Source organism: Pyrgilauda ruficollis, unplaced genomic scaffold, assembly GCF_017590135.1.
Source record: "Pyrgilauda ruficollis isolate IOZ18807 unplaced genomic scaffold, ASM1759013v1 scaffold48, whole genome shotgun sequence".
In the NCBI taxonomy this organism is placed as follows: Eukaryota; Metazoa; Chordata; class Aves; order Passeriformes; family Passeridae; genus Pyrgilauda; species Pyrgilauda ruficollis.
Window position 1 is genome coordinate 8,961,844 of NW_024526377.1, and position 27,023 is coordinate 8,988,866.

At 42.1% G+C, this 27,023-nt stretch overlaps 1 protein-coding gene across 3 annotated transcripts in view; it reads right to left on the bottom strand.

The window, feature by feature from the left end:
• SLC45A4 (solute carrier family 45 member 4) overlaps positions 1 to 25,213 on the bottom strand; it is a 62,519-nt gene extending 37,306 nt beyond the window's left edge. The window contains exons 1-2 of one of the 3 annotated variants that reach the window (XM_041479446.1): positions 25,038 to 25,212; positions 10,260 to 10,374 (exon numbers count right to left, since the gene is read on the bottom strand). The gene's annotated coding sequence lies outside the window, so the exon portion shown is untranslated. Of the gene's footprint in view, positions 1 to 10,259; positions 10,375 to 25,037 lie in introns of all 3 variants that reach the window. The other 2 variants (XM_041479448.1, XM_041479445.1) reach the window with 2 other exon arrangements.
• Between the last annotated feature and the right edge of the window lie 1,810 nt (positions 25,214 to 27,023).

Here is a 27,023-nt window from a genome sequence, read left to right on the forward strand (position 1 = left end):
TTTAAACTTTAATGAAGATATACACAGCATATGAATTCATCTTCTTTCTGCACACAAGACCAGACCGTCTTACTCCCACATCCTGTGAGGCTGCTCAAATTTGTGAAAGCAGAATGGTACAATATCTTCCACATTAAAATTATTAAAATATATTCTAACCAGGTAACACAAGCTTCTTCTGTACCTTCCCCTTCTTTGTGCCATGGACAAAATCTAAGCAGATGTACAAATACTGCACCATGCCAATCAAAATGTGTTTAAGCACTTAGGAGAAGAAAACAAAGCATCTTATAAAAAGTCAGGTTACATAAAGTTTGTATTAGTAGGATGCCTGTTTACATCTCTGCACACAGGGTGACTGAGCTGTGAGCCCAAGACAAAACCCCTCAGGGATATGGTTCCATGAAATGCTGGCTCTGGCAGCAAAGCTGGCCTCAGTAGAAGTCCCCATGCTGCAATTCCCTGTCTCTTCAGTTGCAGCCACAAAAACTCTTTGTGGGCTTGAGCACACACCAGATCATTAAGTGGTGTGCCTAAAACTGAGCCTTAGGAAACAGATGCTATGGTTGGTGTTTAAAGCACATCACAAGAGCAGCTCTGTTTCACTGGGACCTGAGACACTGTTCTACTACATAAGAACACCATCTTGAGCACTCCCTCCTGCTGACACCCTCCTGAGAATTGTTTATTTTACATATTTTATTCTTCTATTCAAAAGCATCTTTTTTGGTAGACATCTTTTCTTCTTCCAGGCTCCCCAAGATTACTGGAATGCTCACCATTGATCACCTCAACAACAAACTAACACTAAAATTTTATTTTGAGTTGGACAAATCTTTAAATTCCACAAGAAAGTTAAAATAACTTACTGAACTAGAGTATAAACCAAGTTTTAAGTTCAAGGTTTTATCTATAAGCATTAACTACTTGGAAAGCATTTCTCTACCCACTCAGAATTAACAGAAATTAAGATGTAAGTAGTTTATCATAAATGTAAAGTACTCTGTGTATTAAAAAAAATCACATCCACCTTATATAACACAAGTTCTGAGAGAGTAAAGCCTACAAAATACACGTTCTGGAGTAGGAGCAATTATTTTAATTACAGACTAGTCATAAAATGTTTAACTGCTGGCAGACTCAGGCACCACGACATTCAATAGAATTTGAAAGTATACACATTAGGCCTTAATTTCCAAAACTCAGCAGAACATCTATGTGGCATCACAGACTAAGTGTCATGGATTACTCTCCTGCACGATCTGGTTTAAAGTCTCTACTGTTTTCTCATGCCTGATTTCCCCTCCTGCGAAGGATTTAATTCCCTTTCCCTAAACACCTCCTTCCATAAGCAGTTCCTCAGGGTGAGACACTGAGGAAGGCAGTTCATCACTCCAGAATATTCTGTGATGCACTAGGGCAGCCTGCACATGGCAAGGAGGATGACATCAAGCCAGGAGCATTTGTTCTGGGAGAGGATAAAGAGGCAGGACAAAAGCAGATATCTGAGATTTAGCCCATTTGAGCAAGGCTCTTAAGGGATCACTGAAAAAGTTATTTCTGAAGTGGAAGATGATGGGGAGTGATCAGATAATTTAAGAGCCAGGAATAATGGGTGGTAGATGGAGGTAGACTTTGAAGCTGTAATTGACACAGAGAAGTACAGCATATTTTAAACATGCCAGGAAAAGCAGTTACAGTGTTCAAGTGCAATAGGAGGAGGCACAATGGACAGGTTTTATCTAAAAGAACAGAGAATTACTGTTCCATTATGTCAATTTTGTGGTAAGCATAACGCTAGACTTCCTGCAGCACTTTCATCTGACTCCAAGTGCACGTCTAATACAAGAGCCAGAGAATAACAAGAGCCTCTCAGAAAGATATTCAGTTCTTTCCTAAGCCCTGCTCAGTTGTGTTCATGTTCATTTTAGACTGATATATATTCTGCTTCTTTTTTTTCCAAGTTAATTTTGAATTTGGCAAGATTGAATACTGGCATTCTTTCTTCTCAAAGAGGGAGAGAAATTAATTTACCTGATGGAAGTAAATATAACAGAGGCTTTTATGCAGCAAAGAACTCCAAAGTAAATGGCACCTGAAGAGAAGCTGGATTAAAATACCAATGCAGAATTCTCTGATGTCTGAATCCAGCACTAATTGTTTTTCATGGCTGGTTTTCAAGGGTATTTTCATAACTAACAACAAATAAAGCAGTAGAATGAAGAATTTCATCCATGGGAAGAGATTCCTGTTGGACATTGTTCACAGGTCGGGTGTGAAGAGAACTTTAGATACAGAAATATTTCTAATCTTGCGAGTGTTTATGGGAGGAGGGGACTGATGACACTGGCTCTTTGTCAGCTTAATTGCACATATTTTACTCTGACCTTTGGCCATGTTTCAGCAATGACAAAAACGTATAAAGCAATAGTTAATATTCCAACAAAACAGGTGAGTAATATAGTGCAAAATCAAATCTGTAAGCAAAATTTTATAAAGCTTCTCAAATTGCTTGCAATCTTATCTTTGTTATATTTTACTCCCTACCTTCCACTGAGGCATAATATGACTGTGTCAAACACAAAACATGTTACAGGCTTGACAAGTCAATAATCCTGAGCCTCAAATAGGTACTCTTCACAGAGAGAGCCTGTGAACCATCAAAGAACCAAAGGAAAATCACTGCCTTTCCGCAGGGTTTGCCAAAGCAGAGGAAGTGTTATATAGGTCATATCTGTAGCCCACAAAATTCCATGGTTTTCTTTTCCCTAGGGAGCACTATGATGCTTAGGATGCACAAAGAGCTCACACTACATAATTATCCAACATGATGCCTCAGGCAAATGACTTCTATCACACATCTCAGTGTGTTTTTAAGTTCAGGACTTGGGGGTTTCACAAGCAGTGTTCCTGCACTTGTGATGCCACCATCTGGAGGTCAGCAGACTGGTAGCACACCCATGAATACCAAAATAAAATGAGGTTAACAGTGATCCTGCCCAAATTGTTTAAGACTGAACTATTTTTGATGCATGTTTCCAGATCTCTCTTGCTAACAAGGAATTGGAATGCACTGTTTGACAAGTAACTAGAATTTCTGAACCAATGCCAAAGCATATGACTGTAAGCTGTGGAGTACACAGCACGTTTCAGGTAATCACAAATGTATTTTTTTTGAGCTGTAATAAAGCTGGCAAGTAGAAAACAGTTAAATGGGCCCAATTGGATACCATGAGGAGATTTCAAATCTTTCAGGTTTTCTTCCTATAAAGCCATTGGGCATTTCCTCAGGCATTTACTGGTGTAAGAAACAATCTCAGAAAAGGTGGTATGCACTAATTATAAAATCCCAAGACAAGGACAAAAATAAGCACAGCCTATGAAAAACTGGAATGAGCAAACTGAAAACGATGGAAACACTTCTGTCCAAGCACTACTGAATAAGGAAAAAAGGAGAGGATTGAACAGAGATAAACTACCCCTTATCTCATCCTCTTCTTTGAAGTTTATTGCATTAACTTCCAGTCATTCATGTAGTTATCTCCTTCTTCAAGATCTGCCTCTTCCATTATCATGACTCTCTTTTACATGAAGGGATACAGACTGACCAAGGCTGTCTCAAATGAAGAGCTGCATTCAGTTTTGCTCACAGGAATTGTTTTCCAATGATGTTGGAACTACTCTAACTCAAAGATTCTACTGTTTAAAAGAATTTTACCTTCTTGATGAGGAGAGGAAGGATGAAGAGACACCTTGAACCATCATTGCATACAATGACTTCTCATTGTTTACCACTATCTTCACAAAGGAAAATAGCTAAGACTCAATTATTCAGTTATTACAGAATTTAAATAGGCTTTAATAATTCTGGTCACAGTTGTCATTGTCACATTAGGACCTGTCAGTGATCCATTCTGCTCAACACAACAAAAAGCCCCACATAACAAAAAAACCCCAAGTAGGTGTAGTTCTTCATGAAATTTTCAAATATTTACTTGGAAAAAAAAAGTGTAAGACTGCAGAAGCTGCCAGTCTAATAGGAGAGGATCTTCATTCCTCCCCAGAGCCTTACAACTTACCCTCCTCCAAAGCTTCAATGAGTGTATCTCACAGACATCCATGCTAGCAACCACACTATTTCACCTGTGAATCATGTCAGATTGACAAGCCTGGAAGTGCCCAGTCATTCCATTTATTTGTCAAATACTTTTCTGCCAAATTGGTTTATGCTCAGGTTTTCAAGTAATCTGGCCACATCTTGAAGAGTTATCGAGACTGATTTAAGTTTAGCTTTAATATTAGCATTAGAAAGAAAGGCATCTGAGTTTATCTGTCTTTTCTTCAGGCATCATTTGTTTCTGAGTTTATCTGTCTTTTCTTCAGGCTGAATAAGTGTTTGGCTGGGCACTTCTACACCTGTTGCAGACAAACATCACTTATTATTCCTTCCACAATTCAATGGAAAGTGGACAATGGGTTCTGCTTTGGCATCTGACTGGCTTGTGAAAGGACACATCGTTTGGGCTTGTGCCTTTTCAAGAGTAAAATGGCTTTTGTCCAAGCATAATTGCTGGTGTTTTGAGTTCAAATGCTCTGTGCTCCACCACACCAACAGACAAAGAGAATGCTGCTGTAAAAGAGCAGTTCTTAAAAGGCAAGACTGACCTTCAATCCCTCTGCAAGCATGGCTGGACCACCTTACAAAGCCTTGTTCATTCTCAAAATACATTAAAAACTACTCTGTGAGATCAGGCAACTGATTATGTAAAGAAATATCACATAAAATACATTACCAGCTTATTCCACTTCTTACACTCTAGGTTTCTCATTCACTTTAAGCTGGTATAAAACAAGTACTTCCTCTAAGAGCACCATTCTGTACTTCCTTTTCTTTGCCCCTTGTTCCTTACTCCCACTGCTTCCTGTGCAGCCACACGAGCAGCACAGCAGTGAACCAGGCACTGTAACTGATCCAGGCCGAAAATGAAGCTGACAAAAACATGTCCAACAAGCTAAAGAAATCCTTTATAAAATCCTGTTGACTGCAGGGATCCATACCACAGTAACAGGGAGGCACAGGAGTGGCTGCAATTGTCCCTTTGGGCAGTAATACCCAAAGCCAGAGTGAAATTGCAGCTCACAGAGGAAAGGAGCTGTTGGTGGGTCCCTGAGGCTACAAGGTCAAAAAGCAAACTCATCTTCCCAGCTCCAGCCAGCTGCTGTGCAGAAGGCAGAAGGATCCTCAGGCATGCTGGGAGAGCTCTCTTGTAAATTCTCCTTGTACTTGCCAGATGCAAGGCAGAGCACCACTTGCTTGGCCAACAGGCAGTTATTTTCTCCCTGGCAGTTTTGTGACACTGTTGCTAATAATTAGCTGCTGTTTATAGTAACAGAACTGGCGACAAGGGATGTTTTTTTGGTGTTCAGTCACTGCACTAGGAAGAAAAGCATCTAGAACACATACCTGGAAATTTTGGCCCAGCTGGATAAATGGGCTCAACTACCCTACTGGAAGTTCAGAGGAAGGGCTGTATCCTTCTGTGATCTGATGAAGTTGTTCCATCATAAATGTGTAGACAAACTCTATGACTTTCTATATAGGTGAGTCATAAGGCCTTTGGTTCAAAAGGGCAGCAATTATAGGCAGGCAGTTGTTTCAAGAGTTCTGACAGCTAAATGCAAACATTGAAAGCTTTGTAGCTACTGCTTTCTAAGAAGAGAACTGTATTAACCCTATCAGAGGGGGAAGACTACACTTGCTCAGGAATAATTTTTTAAAAAATCAATTATATCATATATTGCTTAACAACATTTCCATACATGAGCTATGTTACCTCCAGGTCCTGAAAGTCAGTCTCTCACTTTAAAACAGTCTTACACTACACCGGACTGGCCGGTTGTGAATCACTAAAACCCTGCCAAAGGAAAAAGGTTAAGGCTAACTGGGTGCAATAAAGAACCACATTTGACATGTCCTAACATCTAATTCATCATTTAGGTAATCAAAGGCATTGAAACACAACAGCATAAACCAGCTTCTTCTACAAGGACATCGTGCCCAAACAACCCTATGACTAATACTGACTGCAGGTCAGATTCTTAGCAAGTTCATCTTGAAACCTGAGATTTAAAAAAAAAAAAAAAAAATTAAAAAAAAAAAAAAAAAAAAAAAACAAAAAAAAAAAAAAAAAAAAAAAAAAAAAAAAAGAAAAGAGCCACTAGAAACAGCACAGTGCTTTTGCATCATGACCTACTTTTGAAGCTACCACACAATTTAGGCCACAGAAGCAAGGTCTGGGCAGGGGTAAGTCATTCTGCAGCACATTGTGAATTAAAACAATATGAAGCAATCCACCTCACACGGAGAAACAGCATTTTTCCCACTTCTTCCAACACAAACTCTTGCCTGCCTTCAGGACGCTTCACAGACTCTAAGTCAGTTGATATCTTTTACAACCTTGCTGTTTAAGCCAAAACACGATGTTTCAAATACAAATTCATCTAAGAGAAGCAGATGACGCTGGCAGCTTTTCTACTCTCAACGCTGGACATCTGACATCCTCTACTCTCCCAACAAATAAATATCCAAACCACAATCAAAAACATAAAAGGAAGGGTGTGAACAGCTTGATTTTGGAAGGGTTAATGAAGATTTATTGCACCCTTTCCTCGGAATGTATACAAAATTCCAGAAATTATTAAAGGCTGGCAGACTTACAAACTCCAGCCCTGCCTAAGTTAAATCTTCCATAGGGTTTCCTGCCTCCTTCTTTCCATAAAGCATAGCCTTGACTAGAACCCCCTTGGCTTTCTTGGGACCCTCTTTCCATCCCCTCACAGCTTATTTGGAAAATGACCAAGAGTAAGATTTTGGCTCCTGCTGGAAGATGTGGTGATGCAGTCACAGATGGCAGTCTGGGCATGACAAACTCCCCCGGTGGGAATGTTCCTGCCTGGACACATGAGGAAGAAGAGAAAGCTCAAGAAGTAACGTGGAGAGGTGAAGGTGCTTGTGACATCAGGGAGAACAGCACTATTTCATCATTATTTGTATTTTGGGAGCCAACATAATTTCTCTATTCATTATTCAGAAAAATATGTAGAAAATCAAGAGTCTTTATGCAATTACTGAAACAATTCTGGGAAGCCATCTTTTTAAGAGGGATCCAGAATTTAATGTGAGACAGACTTTATTCAGTGGATTGGATATTATACTGCTCCCTAAAGGCACAGCCTGTTACTAATATTAGATCAGATTACATTGTTAAATCACGGCTGCTGCTGTTTTTAGTAGGAAATACTTCATTTTGTTAAACTGGAGAGGTGGCATTATCTGATTTAACTTGTATTTTGATTTAGTGATACTTAAAAAAGTCATATATACTCATATTACCTTCATGTTTGTTAATACAGATACATTAAACAAGTAAACAGCTAAGGGAGTACTGCACAAATAGCAGTAGAGAAGCCTTCAGAGCTAATGGAAAACGTTAACAGCTGAGACCAGGGAGGCTGGGAAGAAAACTGACACTAAAGCAGTTTCACAGCACAGCAAACACATAGGCATGCTTGATTTGCGATGGCTGTATCTCCAATTAGCAGGTTCTACACCTAAAATTAGGTAAAGGGCAAGACAGCAAGCACTAACAGCTTTCAAAACCAAAAGCTAACAACCAAGTCACCACAAAAGCACAGAACTCAAAACCTCATGGGGACAGAGATCACTCAGGCCAGTGTGCAAACATGATGTTATGGGCTGACACTGCTGCAAGCCACTAAGAACACTCACTGATTTGGTCACATAGGCACAAACTTCAGTCTGAGCTAAAGCTATGGGCCAACTTGGAATGTCCTATTTAAAGATCCTCAAGTTTTTAAACCATGTTGACCCCAAATGTTATCTCCCACCAGAATTAAACATATTCGTCCCCTCTGTCTCTATGAAGTAGAACAACAGAGGAAAACAAAATTAAGGCTATCATCAGCAAACATCTTAATACATAACCAAGTGGATTAACTGCACCAGTCCCACGTTTCTGCAGAAGGAAGGGCAATGTCTAACCCAGCAGGGCTGGTGGTGCAAGAATAATCCTATTGGGACATTGTTGCCAGTAGCATTGTTGCCAGTAACGTTTTTCTTTTTTTTTTTGCAAGTTCTTTCACCTAGGCTGTCCTCCCAACTGCAGTGGGAAAAATGGAATACAGCAGAGCAATCTTTGCTGATTCTCAATAAATACTTTCTATAAAAGGTTGAGAGTAGAGTTTTGCACGAATATTCATCCATAAAAATAGTCAAGCCAGGACTGATTACTTAGTCTGTAGCTGCAAAGTTAGACGTCCCTTGCAGATGCTACTGTGAAAAGCACATTATTTTCACATACTGGCATTTAAACTAATCATATTCACTGCCTGAAAATTCACAGGCTGGTTTCTTCAGGCTGCAAATACTTAAGAAACCCAAATACTGACAGAATATGTATTAGACAATTAGAGAAGCTATTCAATAGATCAAGACAAAAAAAAGAGCACAGCATAGATCTTCATAAGCCGACTTCCTCTAGCATATCATTAATGTCTGCAAAGTCTAATTCGTTGGAATTATCTTCAATTACCAGTCCCTAAACGCATTACCATCATTCAATCTCAGAAAACTCTGTTAAAGGAAGCTTTTGAAAACATCCTTAGAATTTTGTTCACCCTCCAACAAAGAAAGAGAAGTCAGGTTTTGACCGGATTTTACTAACTCTGAGGAAATAATTAATCCCTCAGAGAAAAACCAAAACATCTCAGAAGAGGGTTTCTCACATTTCAGATTCTCCAAACAGTTTGTAAACAAGTATATGTAACTGGTTATATCATCTTGCACTAAGTGCTCTCATTTTGCCTTGTTTGAGTGGACTCACAGATCAAAGGGGAACCTCATCACCGTGATTGCTTGGTAAAGAAACCAGCATTTACAGCCTAACCTACAGTTTGAGCCCACACCGACTCATCTCGATTGCTGGAAATTGTCTCCTGTCAGCACGAGGGAGAGATTCCTTCCCCTCCCCATGCAAGCTTTGCCGAGTTTTCCTCCATCTGAGCCAAGGAAAATACTGTTAACATCCCCTGATGAAGTATTAAATGGAACTCATCACTTCAGTACTGAAAGAAAGGAATAAAAGGTGTTTAAAGATAACATTTATTTCTTACTTACTTCCTGGCACCAAAAGAATACCACCTCCTCCTAAACCTGCTGCAAAGGGTGTGGTAAAAGAGCTGCTTTCCACCCCTCTGGCCCCACACCCGCGATGCATGAGGTGGTGCTAATAGAGGAAACTGCAGGTTTAGGGTGCAGCACCTTTGGCAAACATCTCCAGCGCCTCCCTTTAGCAGCACAAATAATTACAAACAAACGTTGAGAAAGCACACTCCATAAAAAGTATTGCTGGAGCACTTGAGCAGATCCCTGCTCCAGTTTTTGAGGCTGTCCCAAATACCAGCGTGACAGACGTGTTTATGTACACTGCCGTGAAGTAGAGCTATTTGATTTAGTTTCTCAATTATTTAAATAAACATTTGAACTGACCTAGCAGTGATGCACAGCCTGTGTATTTTAAGTAAGGTGTAAGATTACAAAACAAGACAAACAAAATTAAGAATCCCCTCTTAACCCCAATAATTATTAAACCTTAAAATCAGAGAATTACTGTTTGGTCAATAATATGTATAAATCAGCACTTAAAAGGGTTGCATCACCACACTGACTGCAGACCTTATTTACAGCATTTAGGATCAATAGAGTAAGAACTTCCACAACCAGTACTTTTAACAAAGGAGGGAACTCACACCACATAAGAGTTACACCTTACAGGAGACAGAAACACAGTTAACAAACAGACTATATTTTGGCCAAGTTACAAACCATCCATTTTAGTGCAAATAATATGCTTCAGATAGCTGGTTTATAAGCAGTCCCACAGAAAGCTGATGGCTACATTTAAGAGCAACTTGATCAGGACATTTTGATTTTGGACGATGAACAAATGCTATTTTAGAATGTGTTTTGCCAAGCTCTAACACTGTTAGAACTGTCAGGATAAGATATTTACTGACATGTACACTAAAATAATAAGAGGTTACAAGTGCTTGGCAGTTGGACTTGATACATTAAGACCAGCTGGCAGGGCAGTATTTAGAGGACACAAACCTCTTCCATTTGTGACTCTGGAGAACTATGAAATACTTGGCAAAGGCTTGCCAGATTTTGGCATTTTTACCTAATTTGGGAATGACTGTCAGCTGTTCTCTTCTTAGAGGATGCACAAGCTCCAGCTTCCATGCCATTTCAACAGCAGACATCTGGACCACTCTGGGGTGAGACCTGCAGCACTCCTGCACCAGAGAAGTGTTTGCATCCTGCTGTCACATCAGTGCAATCACTATAGAAGTTCTTGCAGGTGAGAATATTTGAAAGCAAACCCAACTCCCAGTCTAGGTTTAGCCCTGTCACAGTCAGACAATTCAGTCATGCTCTGTCAGTCCCAACAACTTTTCCTGCGTGCTTTCTGCAAAACACACAGCTGCCATCCTCCAAGGGAAACTCAACATAGAACCCAAGGGACAAAGCTGCACTGTGAGATGGAGGCAGATCTCATCCATGGAACTCTAACCATCCTCATTTCGTCCAGATCATGGGTCTTGCACCTCCTTAAGTCCCCACAGAGACAAGTTTCCAAAGCAGAGTGGTTAAGAGGAATCAATGGTTTCAGCAGCTGCACTATAACTATTGTTACAAGGCAGCTGGGACTACCGCAAGCAGGTTGCAAAGGCAGTAGAGATGATAATGTACATTTAAATACCTAGAACACTGGTTGCCCTTGTGAGCTATTATTCCCACTTCCCGCCAAACAAAATGAAAACCAACCCACCCCAAATAACAAGAAAATGCTGTTTGAAAGGTATCTAGCCTTCCAAAAGCATTTTGTTGGAGGTTACTATCAGATAACACAGATGGATTACCTGAAACATCCTTAGTGAATTAATCTTTCACATGCTAAAGCAGCTTTTCTTGAATATCCATAAGAACAAAAACATTGTTGCAATAGTGTCTACAGGACTAGGCAGGCTTCTTCTAGGAAGGGGAGAGTTTCTCTGCATTAAAAAGGTATTTAAAATCAACAAGTCATAGCCAATGTTAATTTAGGTGTAAGATTCAAAGTGATTGCACTTGAGTCATTCTACAGATACAGGGCTGCTGACATAAAGAGCAGGGCAGTGAGAGGTTCAGCCTATACAAGCACGATTGATTGTTTAGAAAACAAAGCTAATCTAGTGGTTGTTTCTTTATGCAAGGCTAATTGCATACCAGCTGGAGTGCCTTTCCAGATCATTCTCAGAGGCAGAATGAATTTGTGGTCAGATAATATCACAGGTATTTCTCTAAGTAGGCAGAGCTGCTTTAATGTGTGCAGGCACAGAAAGCAGCATATGTGAAGAGCAAAACAATGAAGGAAGCACCAGAACTGAGTGCACAAAGTAGCTTGATACTGAAGTGTAACAGCTGAGCTGGCAGGTTATCCTACTAGACATCTAATATCCTCAGAAAGGGACGGGATCCTCTCTGCAAAGTGCACTCAGAGAACAAGCAATCTCTTTTGCTCGTTCTGTTACCCTGGATAGATCCTGAAATCTCAAGCCAAGGGGGAAATCCAGAGAAAGAAGTAGAAACCTGAACGGCTGACAAGATAAATTTGGCTTTGTGCCTTCATTGTTTAAAGAGACACCAAAATACACGTGCAGTTAGTGTAAGCTATCTTCAAAGGAAGGAATATAAAAGGGACTCCACAGACTGAGTGTAAATAACAGCTACAGCTTCAATTCAGGACTGAGTATCTCCTAATAATTTTAAAAGGCACACCATCTACAGTTTGAAGAGTGGGTGCTGATTTGAAGGATAAATGGGAACAGCAACATCTTGCTCAGATAAATCTTTAGAATTAGTCTAACAGGCACCTAACATTAAAGGACCTCAGCTCAGGAGCTGTAGGACTATTCACAGAACAGAGGAAGAACTCACCAAACTGTGAGCTGATCAGTGAATGCTGCCTTCAGTGCTCTGAGGCTACCTGCTTATGCATCTCAACAGAGTGACAGGAGCATTCTGTAAATTTGAGTAATAGCATCTAGCAGGAGTGTGGGCTTCATGAAGAGAGTTAAGTTAAATAACTCATTCATAACCTGCCATCCACACACCTTTGAAATAGTGCTTAAAATTTGTGGTTCCATCACTGACTTTTCCTCATCTTGCTCCACTCATATTCAGTCTGGATTAATTTCTGCTGCTCTGCTCAGACAGCAGAAGAACTACCAGAACAAGAGTTTTAGTCCCTACTCTTTTTTGTGGTTTAGTCATCTTTATGGTTTGGCAGCAGCTGTTGGGAACAGGCACACCACAAGACAGGGACTCAACTCTGTAAGCTCTCAGAGCTTTTTGTTCTCTGATCCTAAAAGTATAATGGATGCAGAGTCTTCTCACTGCTCCTCTGGAAAGCTGAGCCTGACCTCACAATATTCCAGATGTCACATTTCCAGATCTTTCAACTCCTAATCAACTTGCAATAATATATTAAATTTCTCAATTTTCAAAACTGTCTTGATGTTTATCTTCCAGGAGATGGCAACTGCCCACAGCAGCATCCCAAGCAAGGAGTATCACTAATGGCAGAGGTCAGACAAAGGATGATGAGAGCACACATACACCTGGCTGAAGCTGTTTGGTGTTTCTGACTAGATAAATTTCAAAGGGATGTTCTCTTTCTGTGCTGCAGAAGAAATCAAAGGCTTGCATCTAAGGGAAGAAGTGGGGGAGACCAGGAGGACAGTTGTCATGTCTACCAGGGGATGAGTTAAAGTTACAAAACTAAAGTCAGGTACTTGAATGAATACTGCACATATTACCTAATCTCAACTTTTCAAAGAGTTTTACATCTTCAGACTATTTCTTTAAACAACTGCTCTACTTTTAACTGAACACTTTCTCTTATCAGTTTATTCTGGTACAAGATAGTGGCTTGGCTTCTACCCCAGTTCCCATGAAGATAGTTAATACTTACAGATTCCTTTCTCTAACATCACAACCAACTAAATCCATTTATCACACGTGGAATTGATAAGGGATACGACATTCATTCCTGAATTATTTTGCTGTATCATTGCCTGCAAGGCATTTCTAAATAAGAGTTTGTTGAAATTAACAGATTTGTCGTTCAACTTTGCCACCCCAAGTCCTTGAAAAGCAAGACAAAAAGTTGTTACCTTCATATAGTGATGTATGTAGTCCTAAGTATTTGAAGTGCTACACCTGCTTGAAGTACACAGCTGTTAAGAGCAGACAAACCAAAAATATGAAGTGAATGAGGCTTTGAGCAACGGGCAGTTATCCTGGTGACATTAACCTTGCCTAGAATTTCTAAAAGCCTTGTGTAAGCACTTTGGCATACTGGATAGCTTGTTATAGGCCTCTGGTTGAGGGAAGAGATTTTAGAATTGATACTAGACAAGTAGAATTGCCTGAACTGGGTCACTCAGGAAGTCTTCCGGGGAAATCCTACTCTGAAACATTTGAAGGTTTTAATAAATTAGCAATCACATAGAATTTCACAAATCTTATTAATAAGCAATAGGATGTGCCATGCATTCCTGAATATATTCAGGCTCTGTCAAACTTTGATGAAACCATCACTGAAGTGGGTGGGACACTCAAGACTCAAAGGACATTACAACAGCTTCCACAAATTTTGCTGCAAAGAGTAGCTGGAGTATTCCCAAGTAGCTGGAATATTCCAGGTTTCAGGAGTTTTCTAGTGTTGGTCCAGAAATATTATCAGCCCATGCACTGAGAGCAGGTTTACTGAACAGGGATCGCTCTGTAAGGATTCAAAAGCATAGCATGAAATAAAACCAAAAACATAACAAATATTTATTCAAACACTGCTTCCTGACAGTGGTTTAGAGAAGGGATGCACATTTTTTAGGAAGACCTGTAGATTCCAGCAGAGAAGCACAACCCAAGTCAGCACATTCTGTTGAAAGGAGATGTTCTCACTTTTGTCCTAATGTTCTATTAAAGGTGAGGATCACCTCATATGACAAATGATTCCTCATCAAGCACAACAACATTCAAGCCAAACACTTCAGTGAGCAAAGCATGCTGTACATCAAATTGAGCCAAGCAGAAAAAACTGGAAGAAGAAATAATCAAAAGGACAGGAACCAGAAGACATGATTACAAAGTCTGAAGGGCATGAGATTATTTCTAAACAAAGTCTTGACTGAGGGTTTCAAATGTAGAAGCTGTTGAAAGAACAGCATGATGTAAGCTCTCCATCAAGAAGGTAATGATTGGCCCAAGTTGTAACAGAATTAGAGAATATTTTCTAGATGCAATGGGTAACAGAAGGGCTATTATCCATCACAGGGAGAACAATCAGCAGGTTCACTCCTTCCTTGCCCTACTCATGGATCAACTTCTCATGGTTCTACAAGCTGAGGTTGCTCCCTGCCACTCTTTCACCTTCACTTGTGACCACACAGTTTCCCATCTGTCAGAGACCACAAAGGCACAGACATTTGCATGTGCTGTGTGTGTAGGTGTGAGTCTTCAGCAGTAACACAGGAAGCTGAGGAAGAAAACTATTAATTTCTTGTAGCTTGTGAACAGGAAAGTACATCTAGTATTTGACTAACAAAATCTTAAAGTTAATGCAAGTCATTGGTCAGTTCAGAGGTATTTGACATTTTACACTTTAGTCACTTGTCAGAGTGAGGAAGCCCTTAGGGTGATAAATTTCATGGTTACTGAACCTTATTTTAATGAAATGCATGGCTTGCCCTTCTGGGCTGTATTTTATTTTGGCGGCTTTACTGAGAACATTGTGCTTAGTCATTTTACTTTTTCAATTACAGGACCAGCACATGCAATAAGCTAATTTTTTTATTGTTTGAATAATCACCTGACAGATTTTCAGGAGGAATAAGATTTGATTAAAGCAATCAGCAGCAATTAACCATAATATATCCTTAACTGTTTTAGGTTTTATAAGCCTAAATAGATTTGAAATAATTTAATGTTGCTTTGTACAGCATTCAAGATTTAACAGATAAAACAGGGGCACCACATCCCTGTTATCTCATTTACGTGAAATCCATTTATCATCCTGTTAAGTTTTTATTCTTCCAGTAACAAATTTCAAAGTTCAATGTATTGCTCCTATATAAAGATTTCTGCAAAACACATGAGCAGACTTTTGACCCACAGACTTCTCTGGAGAAGTACATATGATCATATAGTAAAACAGGCATAATTCCATTTTGTTTTAAGCCTTTCCTTTTAAGCCAAAAGATATTTAAATTTAAGTTTCAATTCCACATTAAAACAGCCATGATGTGACACACTACTATCCTTAACTTGTATTCTGGTTTTCAATCAAGCTGCAGTCAGTTTATGTTAACTTAATTGGGGTAGAGAATTAGGGGATAAAAATGTCTTAAGTTCATCAGGAAAAAATAAAACCTGCAGGAAAAGAGTTTACATGGTGCCTGTAAAATTCTTCCTACTTATCTGTAGTAATGTGAACAGCAGTGTGCATAACTCAAACAAGTTTTTGCTATGAAAGCTTTTTCATCTTCCTCTGAGGACTTTGTGTGCCCTTGCTCACCCCTCATACATGAAGTCTGGAAAAACACAATGAATATAAAATATGCAACTGTATTCTGTATTTTACCCAATGAAAGAATACTTGTCATGTCACAATGAGCATCAACCAGGCTTAAACCTTCACTGGCAAGGAGAGCAAAACTCAGCCTTCAAAACGTGGAACTGAAATTTACATAGACAAATTTCCCAGGTATGAAATGTGAATTCCTTCTGAAGAACAGTGTAATCAAAACAGACTCCAGTTTACTTTAGGACATATGGGCTAAATCAGCCATCTGGGTAGGATCTTGAGAGGCTTGATCCCAGATTTCTTTGCTGAACAGAAAACAAACTGCACACATGTATGTGCCTTCTCATATGCTTTTTATTAAACACTCCCTTCCATGAGGAGCAGGCCTGACAACCATTTGCTGAGATGAAACCATTTCAGAAGCACTGGCAGTTCAATGTTGCAGCCACAGCTGAATCCCACCAGTCTGGGAGCAGTGACACCTGTCTGTCACTTTGGATACATCCTCCCCACGTATGCTGGGAGTGAAACCCCTCACCTACCTGATGAAAAAAGCTTCACAGATTTTCAGGCTTTGGCTGCACAATCTACAGTTTAATTCTGCGCCTAAACTACTTAAAAGTCTTAGAAGGGAGTGAAGATCTAACATGAAATTACATGGCCCAGATATAAACAATGTAGAATGTATTCATGGCTCATGTAAGCCTGCTGTATTTTCATTATTCCCTGCAAGGCTGGAAGGGTCACAGCACTATTACAAGCCTAAGGCCTTTCAGATGCAAAAAGACAGACTTGTGTAGCTTTAGTCTTAGCTGCTCACTTCAAGCAACTTAGAGCTCCAGTTTGTCCTGTGAGGCCAACAAATTAATGAAGAAAAATTCTGGGCTCTTGCTTGCTTTATCAGATAGGATGGAGTAGAGAAATTTCCAGCCATGGCTTCCTGCTTTCCTCTCAGTCCAGTCCAATATTTTAAAAATTTCTCTGGTGAAAGCCAAGAATTGGCCAGTGTTCTTGTTATTCTCATTCTTTGAAAAGATATGACTATTACCCAGACAATGAGAAAGGAAGTTATTTAATCCCTACATCAACAGTGAGTAAGAAAATGAAGTATTATAATGGCATGAGCATAACCGCATCAGGTAAGAATTAAAAAATATGCTGGACAGTCAATAATGCAAAAATAAGAAACCCATTTTTATTTAATATTTTGACACAGGCAGGCTTCCACTAAGTTACAGGAAAATGCAGTATTAATGAACTGAATGCTGCCACTGGAGATAAATCAAGTGTTGCTTTCATTTGCACAGTACTTCCACCCTGACCACATTCATTTAGATGCAAAAAGGACAGGATAGTGCATAGTGAAGGTATTATAAATACAGAGCTGAAGTATTCAAACACATACCCTTATTAGAAAATATACCTTTAGTATTAAAGCTTGGAGAACCACTACCAACACCTCTTTATTTGAGACTATTTTTTTCACAGAGAAAGCAATTTCACTGTGAATGCCTGAAGCATAGAACTGCAGCAGCTTTCTTATCCCATCTTCTAGGGCAAGAGCTCCAAATCATTTCAACAGCAGCAAAGCTGAAATCTTATTCCCTCCTTAAAGAATTTTGTAAGCTTTTGTGTGTGTGTGTATGTATCTCCAGTCAATACAATAATTGCACATAGGGACTTAAAGTTTTCTCTGGTAGTGATGTTTTACCATGGGCCACTCAGCAGCATGGCTTTGTCAGTGGGTAGCCCCTAAAACTTCAGGGGTCCGAAAGGGCCATCAGGGACACATCAGTTACTAAGTTCCAAACAGACAGAATGAGGCTGTGATCCACAATCAGGGCAACTCAGCAGGTTCATTGAAGGATCCTGCAAGTGAGATAAGATACTCAGCAATACAGAGACTCCTCACAGAGCCACCCAGACGGGGAGTCTGTTGACAAAGAGCTTCTTAAAGAGGCTGAAGCGCAGGGAACAGTGTAGCCAGTATTGTACCAGCGATAAATTCAGGCATTAATTACAACCAGTTATTCAGTAACCAGCCTTCACAAAGAACTGGAACTGATCTCTTAGAATGTGTTAATTTAGGAGCATAGTTAATGAAGAGGAGAAAACTACTCAGTGCAGTTGAGGGAAATGCCATGCAGTGTTGGGCTGCTGGACTGAGCTGGAAGTTTGTAGTCTGATGAATGTACATGTTTTGTAGTTTGCAGTACTTGAGCACCGGGGTTTTTTTTGTTTTAGCGTACCTCTACCACAAAGAAGTAGGGTGATGCAGTGAAATTGTTCAAGGAGCAGAGTCAAGTTTATACTGTACATCCCTGAGACTCATTAGGTTTTACATTTACAAAGAGCTGTTACAGAGATCTAGCCATGAACAGGCTAAGAATACCCTGGGACAGAGTAGTGAGGCTTTATCTTAAGTCATCACACCAAGGCTACTACTTGTCCACAAATATACTCTGCTGTTCCTAACCAATAAAAGACTTACTAACAATATAATACCAAACTCACTAGACACACAGGCATCTGATGGTAGCACAAAAATTCACTGTATGGGAACTCAAACCCTTTTATATACAGCTTAATTGGGGGCTGCTACACAATTAAACAGCCGTGGTAGTGTCCAGGTCATATGCATACAAAGAAGATTAGAGATCCCACTAGTGCTGTAGGGTCAAAAGGCATATTTTCAACTGGCACCCTGAATTGTCACGCACACTATTCCAGAGCAATTGTCTGGAAGGGGACACACCTTATCTGATTCAATTCCATTTCTTCAGTAGACTGAAAGATTTGCTATGCAGCTGCATAATGAGAATTTTGAACAGGCTGTACCTGGAAGATGACAAATTGGAAAGGTGATTTGAAAACAAAGCAGCAGAAAAAGCTCCAACTGTAAGGCCAGAAATGACTGTAGGAACATGAAGGGAACAGGTAACTGCCCATTCACTCTCTTTTTTCAGTTCATTGAAGGGAATTTGACTTTTAGGGAGGTGGAAGTGCTATGATGTTGGAAACAATTAGGGCACCTGTGCACTGCGAAGTGGAAGCTTTTTCCCTCTACACCAAAGTTAGAAGCAGAACAAGAGCCAAGAAAAAAACCAAGCCTACATCACAAGCTGATTCCTCCAGCTACGAATCAGACAGCAAACGGGACGTGCACTAGAAGTGCTGGTGTTAAAGCAAGCTGTGCATTTGTTTTGGGTTATTTTTTGAACTCTTGGGAGTTAGCTGGCCAGCCACACTACTCTAAGGAGCAATAGTTCAGACTGTCAAATTACTCCTCTGGGAATACCCGGAGCCAGACTGCTCAGGCCAGTGTACTTGCTCAGATATTCCCCTCATGAAATGGGAGGAATATTTTTTACCCTGCCTTCTCCCCCATCTTCCCCCCCCCCCCCAAAAAAAAAAAAAAGACCAAACAAAAAATCAACCCCCTCAAGTTACCTGGAGGCACAGATCCAGCATCAAGACTATTTAAGAGTTGATTCCTGTTTCTGTTATTTGTACCTCCATGTGATTGATAAGGAAGTTGTAGGTTAAACAGTGCTCCTTTAAACGTATTCTGGAAGACTGTTTGCTGTGTGTAAGTGATGATAGGAAATTAAGTGGCACAGAAATCTGACTGCTCTGCAGTCATCGCTTGCTGGGTTAAGCCACCAGTTTCTGGATGTGGTCCAGAAAGATTGATCATATATTCAAGGGCAGAATGCAGAAGATAAGAGTGACATGCCATTGTGCTTTTGTAAAAGAACACTGGGTTCGGCCCCCAGTTAGATCATTTATTTATCTGGCACTGAAGGGTGATAATGGCTTGTTTTCAAGTCTCCAAAATAAATGAACTACACTGCATGCAGAAGTAGTCCAGGCCAGCCAGCAGAGGATAGAAAATATGCAGGGTCAGCATAACACTGGTTTCAATTTCAGTTACAAAAACATTAGAGCTCTCATTTAAAACAAGATGAGGAAACTAGGTCCTCTCTCCACTCTGCTGAGAGAACCAACCTTCTCTCCCCAGAATACTGACAAAATCCACTTCAAACAGAGTTCAGCAAAACAATTCAGGGTAACAGCTTCCTGCTGCCACTTACACACTAGAATTTTCTTAAAAGTATATTTGGCTTGCTCTTAGGACTAAGCTTTATCTCCTACCCTTTTATGCCCTGCTACACGAGCAGCAGCTATTGACTGACAATTTCAGTCATGCAAGGAAAGTATGTCTCAGTCCTCTCCCAGAATACCTCAGGCCACCAGATTAGTCAGTCTTCATGTAACACTGCAAAGAGATTGAGTCAAGCCTGAAGTGTCAGGCCAGCCAGGTCTCCTAAAGCTAAAGTTTAATAGTCTTTAGTCTTCATAAATGGGAGTCCTGGAAAGCAAGTCTTCCCCATCTTTAACTGGGGTTTAAGTTTTGGTAGTGGTCCACATTGTAGAGACCATCTTCCCTTCATCTATAGATTGAGATTCACGTTTTGAGCAGAATACATCCCAGCAAGAGCCAAACCAAGGTCAGGAACAGCTCTTAAGCCAAACCCAGTCATTACCCAACAAAAGCCTTGTGTCCTGATGCTTGCCAGAGTCACTTGCCAAGAGCAAGTTTGATGAGGAAACCTGGCTGCTTGTCCCGAGTTGTTACAAAGCCGTATGCCAGCTGCAGTCTAAATGACTGCACAGCACTTGTTGGAAGTACCAGCAAGAAGGGGCTTTAGTTAATAGCCACCATGTGCCAGTTAGGTCACGGCACAAACCGCTCCATGGCTCAGACACTGCAGTGCTCTGAACCCATCACTGAGATGCCCAAAGCCCAGCTTTTAATTCAAGGCAAATTCAGTCTTGGACAACTCTTCTGGAGGACTAGATTTAATAGCAAGAAATCAGCTCTTTTTCATGCAGAGTACCTTGTTTCACTTGGAGGAATATTATGCTTCTTTACCACACTAAAGAGTAATCAGGTTATTTAGAAGAGCAGTAATTACTCAGTGCTTGGATACCAGAGCCCCTCACAGTCCCAGATGCAGGATATTATCTGTTTACCAGTGGAAGCTTTGGGTAGTTTCTCTGGGCAGGGCTGTGACCCAACTGCAAGATGTGTGGGTAACTGATAAGCTGCTGACCGTAAAAGTCACCTGACAGCAGCAGCTTACTGAAAGCACGCAGTCCCTACTTCACAACACCGCAGCTTAACAGTGTCTGCTTCCATGCTTGCTTTCTGTGCTGCCCAGGATCTCCTGTCTGAAAGGTGACTCTCAGGTTGGAACATCAGCTGTCAAGCTACACACATGGTGTCACTCATCCTGACAGCATTCTGCTTCAACTTTGACAACTGGATTGTTTTCTGGTTTTTCATGGAGCCTTAAACACACAACAGCTAGAAAGTTTATTGGACTTGATACAGCCATTACTGGGCAGGTGTAATGCTCTGCTTAGGAAAAGTATTGTTTCACTCACACCATGTTTAATGCTGGTGTATTAAGCTAAGCAATGCTCTCTGCACTCTGTAATCCCAAGTCAATGGACTACTGCTGAATCAAAGTGTTCAGTAAGGCTGACACTAAGCTGAAGGACCATGAGCTCCAACAGAACAGGTATCAGATCAGTTAACCCATCTCTAAGGGAAACAACTGAACACAAAGCTGTTCTGTTGGCGTTTTGGTGAATCTTATGCCTATAGTTGGAATAGGTCACAGCCTGGGATCTTGCAAGTATTAGAGATATAAAGGTCATGGGAGTGACCCTTGCAAAACTAAAACACAGCACAAACAGTTCTTCATATTACTCATTACTCTGCAAGCTGCTAAAGCTTCCTCCTCCGTCACGACAGTCTTGTCACTTCCACAGGGCTCTCCTGGCAGATCAGCTGGGAAGCTCCATTTCAACTTCAAGAGCTTTGCCTCTGTTCAGCATGCTTTTACACTATTAAAAGTAACCTATAGCATTGCAGACAGTTTGAAGGGCAAGTGAAGCTTGTTTTTATGTCAAACATGACACCAGCACACATACTCTGTTGCTCAACAGATACTGCTTGATCATTTGATGAAATTATTTTAGGATGGCTTATGTTGTTAGAGAGGCAGAAGAGTTGCAGACCACAAGTAAAGCTCAAAAGCAACTGCCAGCTCCAGCTCCTTGTGATGAGCAATGTGAAGGATTTCACTGGTTTTGTCTACCATGCAAGCAGCAGTGCCCACATTCTGCCAGTGGAACTGGCTTTCTACTCTAGGAATTGCTGCTGCAAGTCATAAGGTGCTCAAATAAGCACCTTATGACTTGCAGCATCACAAACAGAGTTTACAGACTAAGCTACACAAGATCAAATGCTCTTGTATAAAGGAACTGTTTATAGCTTAAATCAGTGTCTGCTGAAAGTCCTGAAGTGATACACGCAGCTGTGTTCACAACTGCAGGCATCACCTGGCAGGTCATTCCAGCCATCATCTTCCCACCCAGGAATTCATGACCCCTAAAGCTTCAACAACTTTTCTAAGCTGCTCAGTTGGCAACATATTTTGACTGCAAGAAAGTTTTTCAATCATTAGATGCAGACTCACTGGTGAATTACTCTGCAGGTACCATCCAATGTTAGTATTCTCTTTGCTTTTATAAATGATCCATTTAAGTTTATACAGGGATAGAGGCAGAGTCCATGCATTCCTGTCTCAGCGTACAAGCACAGCAACATTATATTACCAAGTCTTAACTTTCTAGCTGCCAGGACTGGAGTGAGTTTAAAGGTAATTAACCTTGGAGGTCACAGCCCTGTGAGACAGGTCCAACTTCAGCCTGCTCTCTCAGAGCCTGGATTTCCACCTGGAGGAATCAAGGCAGTTACTTCAGAAAGCTCAACAAGCCTCAGTGTGAAAACTTAAGGTCACATGCACTTAGGCATACAAGCATGTGCATTGTTTCAGTCAGAGTTACACCACGCTTCACTGGAAGCCACGAAAATATTCCACTTGTGCCACCCCACTGAAAAGGCACATGGACAAAGTTGCACTTCTTGAGTTTTGCTGTAACACAACACAGAAGGAGCAGCAGGTTCACCAGCTGTCAGTCAGTGTTCCTGCCACCTTCTCATGACTAACTAAGGACACCTCCAGCAGAAAACAATCTCCCTTGTCAGCACAAGGCAGTACAATATAACTGTATTTAAAACAGACTGATTTTTTTAGGCACATTTCAGCTTGGAGAGAGAGGATTGCCCTTGATTGCAGGCAGTTCCCTCAGCATCCAAGCAAGATCACGTCAGCAGATACTGCTCATTCCTTTCTCAGCAACAGACTCCCAGAGAGCAGCAGATTCCTGCAGGAGTTAACCCACAGTTACACAGGAGGGTTTATCTGTAGAACCACACATTTTCCTTTTGCTGAAGATGCCTCAGTCATACATAATTGAACACAAGAACTGCTATCATTTACTTGCTCGGAGAGGCACAAGCCAACCCATGTAAACCAGCCTCTGACATTACAAATAGCTAACTAAAATAGAAGTTGTTCCACTGATCCCACCCATTACATCATGGAAGTTGTTATTTTGTCATGAAAACTCCCTTAAGTATCCAATTTAATCTCATTAATATGGGAATGAAGCTCTCACTTCCAAGACAGCAGCTGCCACTACCTCTGACATAAACAGGAACTCACAGATGTTTTTTGGACGCATCAGAGACTACTGGATGCACCTTTAGGAGTTTAAGGTAGTGTCAGCTTTTCAAACTTACAGTAAAAAGCACTTCTGTAAGCATTTATAGCCAAAGTGTCAAGTAAATAGTTTAATCTCTTGTCTGAAAAATTAGGCATGTTGAACATTTCATCAATCCACTATAATCACTAAACAAACCAAGCAAGGAAGACCTTATCTTTCACAGTACTGGTAGGAGGGAAGAAGTCACACAAGCCACAGCAGTGCAATCACATCAGGAACCCCCCTGTGCCAGACATTTACAAAAAAGCCTAACTTGGGAGGGAAGCAGAAAGTATTCACCAGCTCACTCTTTGAGCTCAAGCACCTGCTCAAGCCATATTTCACTAAATATTTTAGTAGCACTGTCTGATCACAGCAGTGGAACATGACGCAGCTCACGCTGGAGCAGTTTTTGCAGAGCAGAGAGGATACATGCTGTAACAGTGCAATTCCTTCCCACAGATCCTCACAATGATGCAGTTATTTGGATGTGCTCTGTACCTAGTGCTACCTCTCCTTGTAGATTCAATTCTTGTAACATCTCTTTTCCTGAAGGAGAAAACATCTCCTCTGTCCAACAATTCAATATCCTGCAATATCTTTCCTATGCTTTCCCATTTGTAGGTCCCTGAATTAGCCAGGCTCCAGAAACATTGATTCACTCACTGCACCCGGTGCCAAGTCAGAGCCTCGACAAAATCTTTTCCTCCCCTCCTTTTTCCCCTCTGTACCTAGAGCATATTGAAGGCAAAGCACTCCAACAGAAAACTGCCCCATGGAGAGAGTATTTTTCAAGGTCAAGCAGAGTTTCTGCACCTGCTAAAGGTGCTAAATTAAGGCATGTTAAGAGTTGCAAATCACTTATAACATGATCGCTGCATTCATGGATGTTTAAGAGCAAAGTTGGAAGTCATTTCTTTCCTCAGTACCCTCCCACCATCACATCAGGCAAGGAGAGACACAATTGTTTTGTGATAAAGCTTTGAGATCAGGTGACAGATTAAGCGTGGAATTATTCAAATGGCAGGCTACTTAAGTTTAACAGTCTGAAAAGGTACACTAATTTCCATCTTTGGTCCCTTTGTCAAGTCCTCTTGCAGTGCAGTCTCCACCCAACACAATCCTAAAGGGGCACTTAATGAATTCTGATGACAAAGAGGTGGCTATTTCAGACACCCCACAAGTCTCTCCAACATCACCTTACTCATTCCTCATCCCTTCCCAACCTCTGTAGCCCAACATCTCCTTTGACCCGATTTGTCACCACAGCACATGGCATTTCCAATTTCCACCTCTGCAGCCCAACATCTCCCTCATCCCCAAGACCCTCACTGTCTTCCCATCTTCACAACTTCACATACCCACACCCCAAAGCTCCTCAACCCTCTCATCTCTCCAGTCCCATATAACTCTTTCACCCAAAAAGAGCCCCTAACCCCAAACCTTTCTCAGCTTCACCCCAAACCCTTCCTCACCTTCACCAGCCCCTCATCTTCCTCACTCTCACGACCTTCTCACTCCAAGCCCTTCCTCGCCTTCACCAGACCCTTATCCCCGTCACCCACAGCTCCTCAGCCGCCCTCGCCTCCACACGCCATCCTCACTCCAGACACCCCTCACAGCCCAAGCTCCCGCCGCCCCCCTTACCTGCCCCCGGGTCTCCCCCAGCACCCGGGACCTGCTCCGTGCGGCGGAGGGGGGAGGCGGCAGCGCCGGGGAGGGCGGGGGGGATGAGGGAGGGAAGGAGGGAAGGGACGAGGTCACTGACGGCGGCGCGAGCGCGGCGGCACCGGGCAGCGGCGGCCGCTTTATACCGGGTCCTCGGGAACCGGCACCCGCTTCCGCTTCCGCTTCCGCCCCCTCCCGCCCCCGGGGTCATGAATATGCAGCGAAAGAGGCGTGGCCTCCCGGGGGTACGTGAGGTGTGGGTAATGAATATGTATCAAGAGGCGTGGTGTCCTCAGGCTGTGGGCGGGTTGTCATGAATATGTAACGAGGGGCGTGGCCTCGGGGCAGGGTAGGGGACGGGCGGGGGGTGTTGCTGGGTGACGGCGGGCGGGCTACGGGGGCGCCCAGGCGTCCGCCGCAGGGATGCCCACATGAGGGGAGCTGAGGCGGGCGATGGCCGGGCCGGTGTTGGAGAGCGACGGTGTCACAGAGTGACGCAGAATACTCGTGAGTCGAGTCCAACTCCTGGCCCTGCACCGGACAGTCCCAACAATCCCCAACAATCCAAACAAACTCTCGTGCCTGTGAGAGCTGTCCAAACACACCCTGAGCTCTGCTACGCTTGGTGCTGTGACCACTTGCCTGGGAAACTGTTCCAGTGCCCAGCTGCACCCAACTCTGGGTGAAGATCCTTTTTGTAATATCCAACCTAAACCTCTTGAACACAGCATCAGGGCATTTCCTCGCGTGGTGTCACTGGTCACCACAGAGAAGAGATCAGTGTCTGCCCCTCTTCCCCCCTGCAACGAGGTCTCCCCTCAGTCTCCTCCAGTGTCCTCAGCCATTTCTCATATTCCTTGTCTCCTCAAGGCCCTTCACCGTCTTCATTACCCTCCTTTGGTTGCTGTCTAATACCTTTCTATTTAATATTGTGGTACCCAAAACCGCACACAATATTCAAGGTGAGGCCACCCCAGCGCAGAGCAGAGCAGAACAATCCCCTCCCTTGCCCAGCTGATGATGTTGTGCCTGATGGCCCCAGGACACGGTTGGTCCTCCTGGGTGCCAGGACACTGCTGACTCATATTCATCTTGCCATCAACCACGACCCTCAGATTCCTTCCTAAAATGCTTCTTTCCAGCATGTCATTTCACAGTTTGTGTAGCAGGAGTTTTTCCCTCTGCCCAGGGATGAAGGATGAGCCTGTTGGCACCGCTCGTGGGTTGAAGAGGTGCTCTTGGTTGGAAAGGGAGCATGAGTGGCAACCTGAGGGTGGATGGAGGCTCTACCTGCCCTGTCCCTGCCAAGGTAGTGGGCATTTGCACAGAAACAGATCACAGACCCCCTTGCTCCTCTCAGGCAAAGTTGTGCCAAGTACAGCTGCAAGCCAACAACTTGGAAAGTGCAGGAGTGGGTGCTGTTCTCTGCCTGAGATACTGCAAATGTGCTGGCCCCAAGCTGCTGAAATTGTCCTTCGTCATGAAGGAGAATAATACCTTTTTCTTATGTTTGGCTGCAGTCAAGGTCCCATCCTGCCTCCCCACCATCCCCTGCTGCTCTGCCCACCGAGACCATGAGCTGCCTCTCCTCATGTCTAGCCCAGCCTTGTGACCGGGTATGTGCCAGGCCACCATGGAGAGGTTGACATGTGGCATTTGTTATGTATTTGCCACATCTGCAGAACACAACCCTCAACACACAGCCCCCAGTGACTCTCAGGACATTAAAACACTTAATTCCCCATGGCAGCCATAGCCCTGCCAAATTGGAAGAACCCTCTGCAAACTTGCCATAAAAGACTGTGTTTTTTTAGTACTGGTGTGTGTTTTTTTTATTCCCAATTAAGGTCTCCTAGCTTTAATTGTGCTGACTGCATTGTGCAGGCTAGCATGATATTTAATTTTCATTACTTACATAAACTGGGGATACATAAAGCAGCCTGCAAGTGGCATGTAAAATTGCAC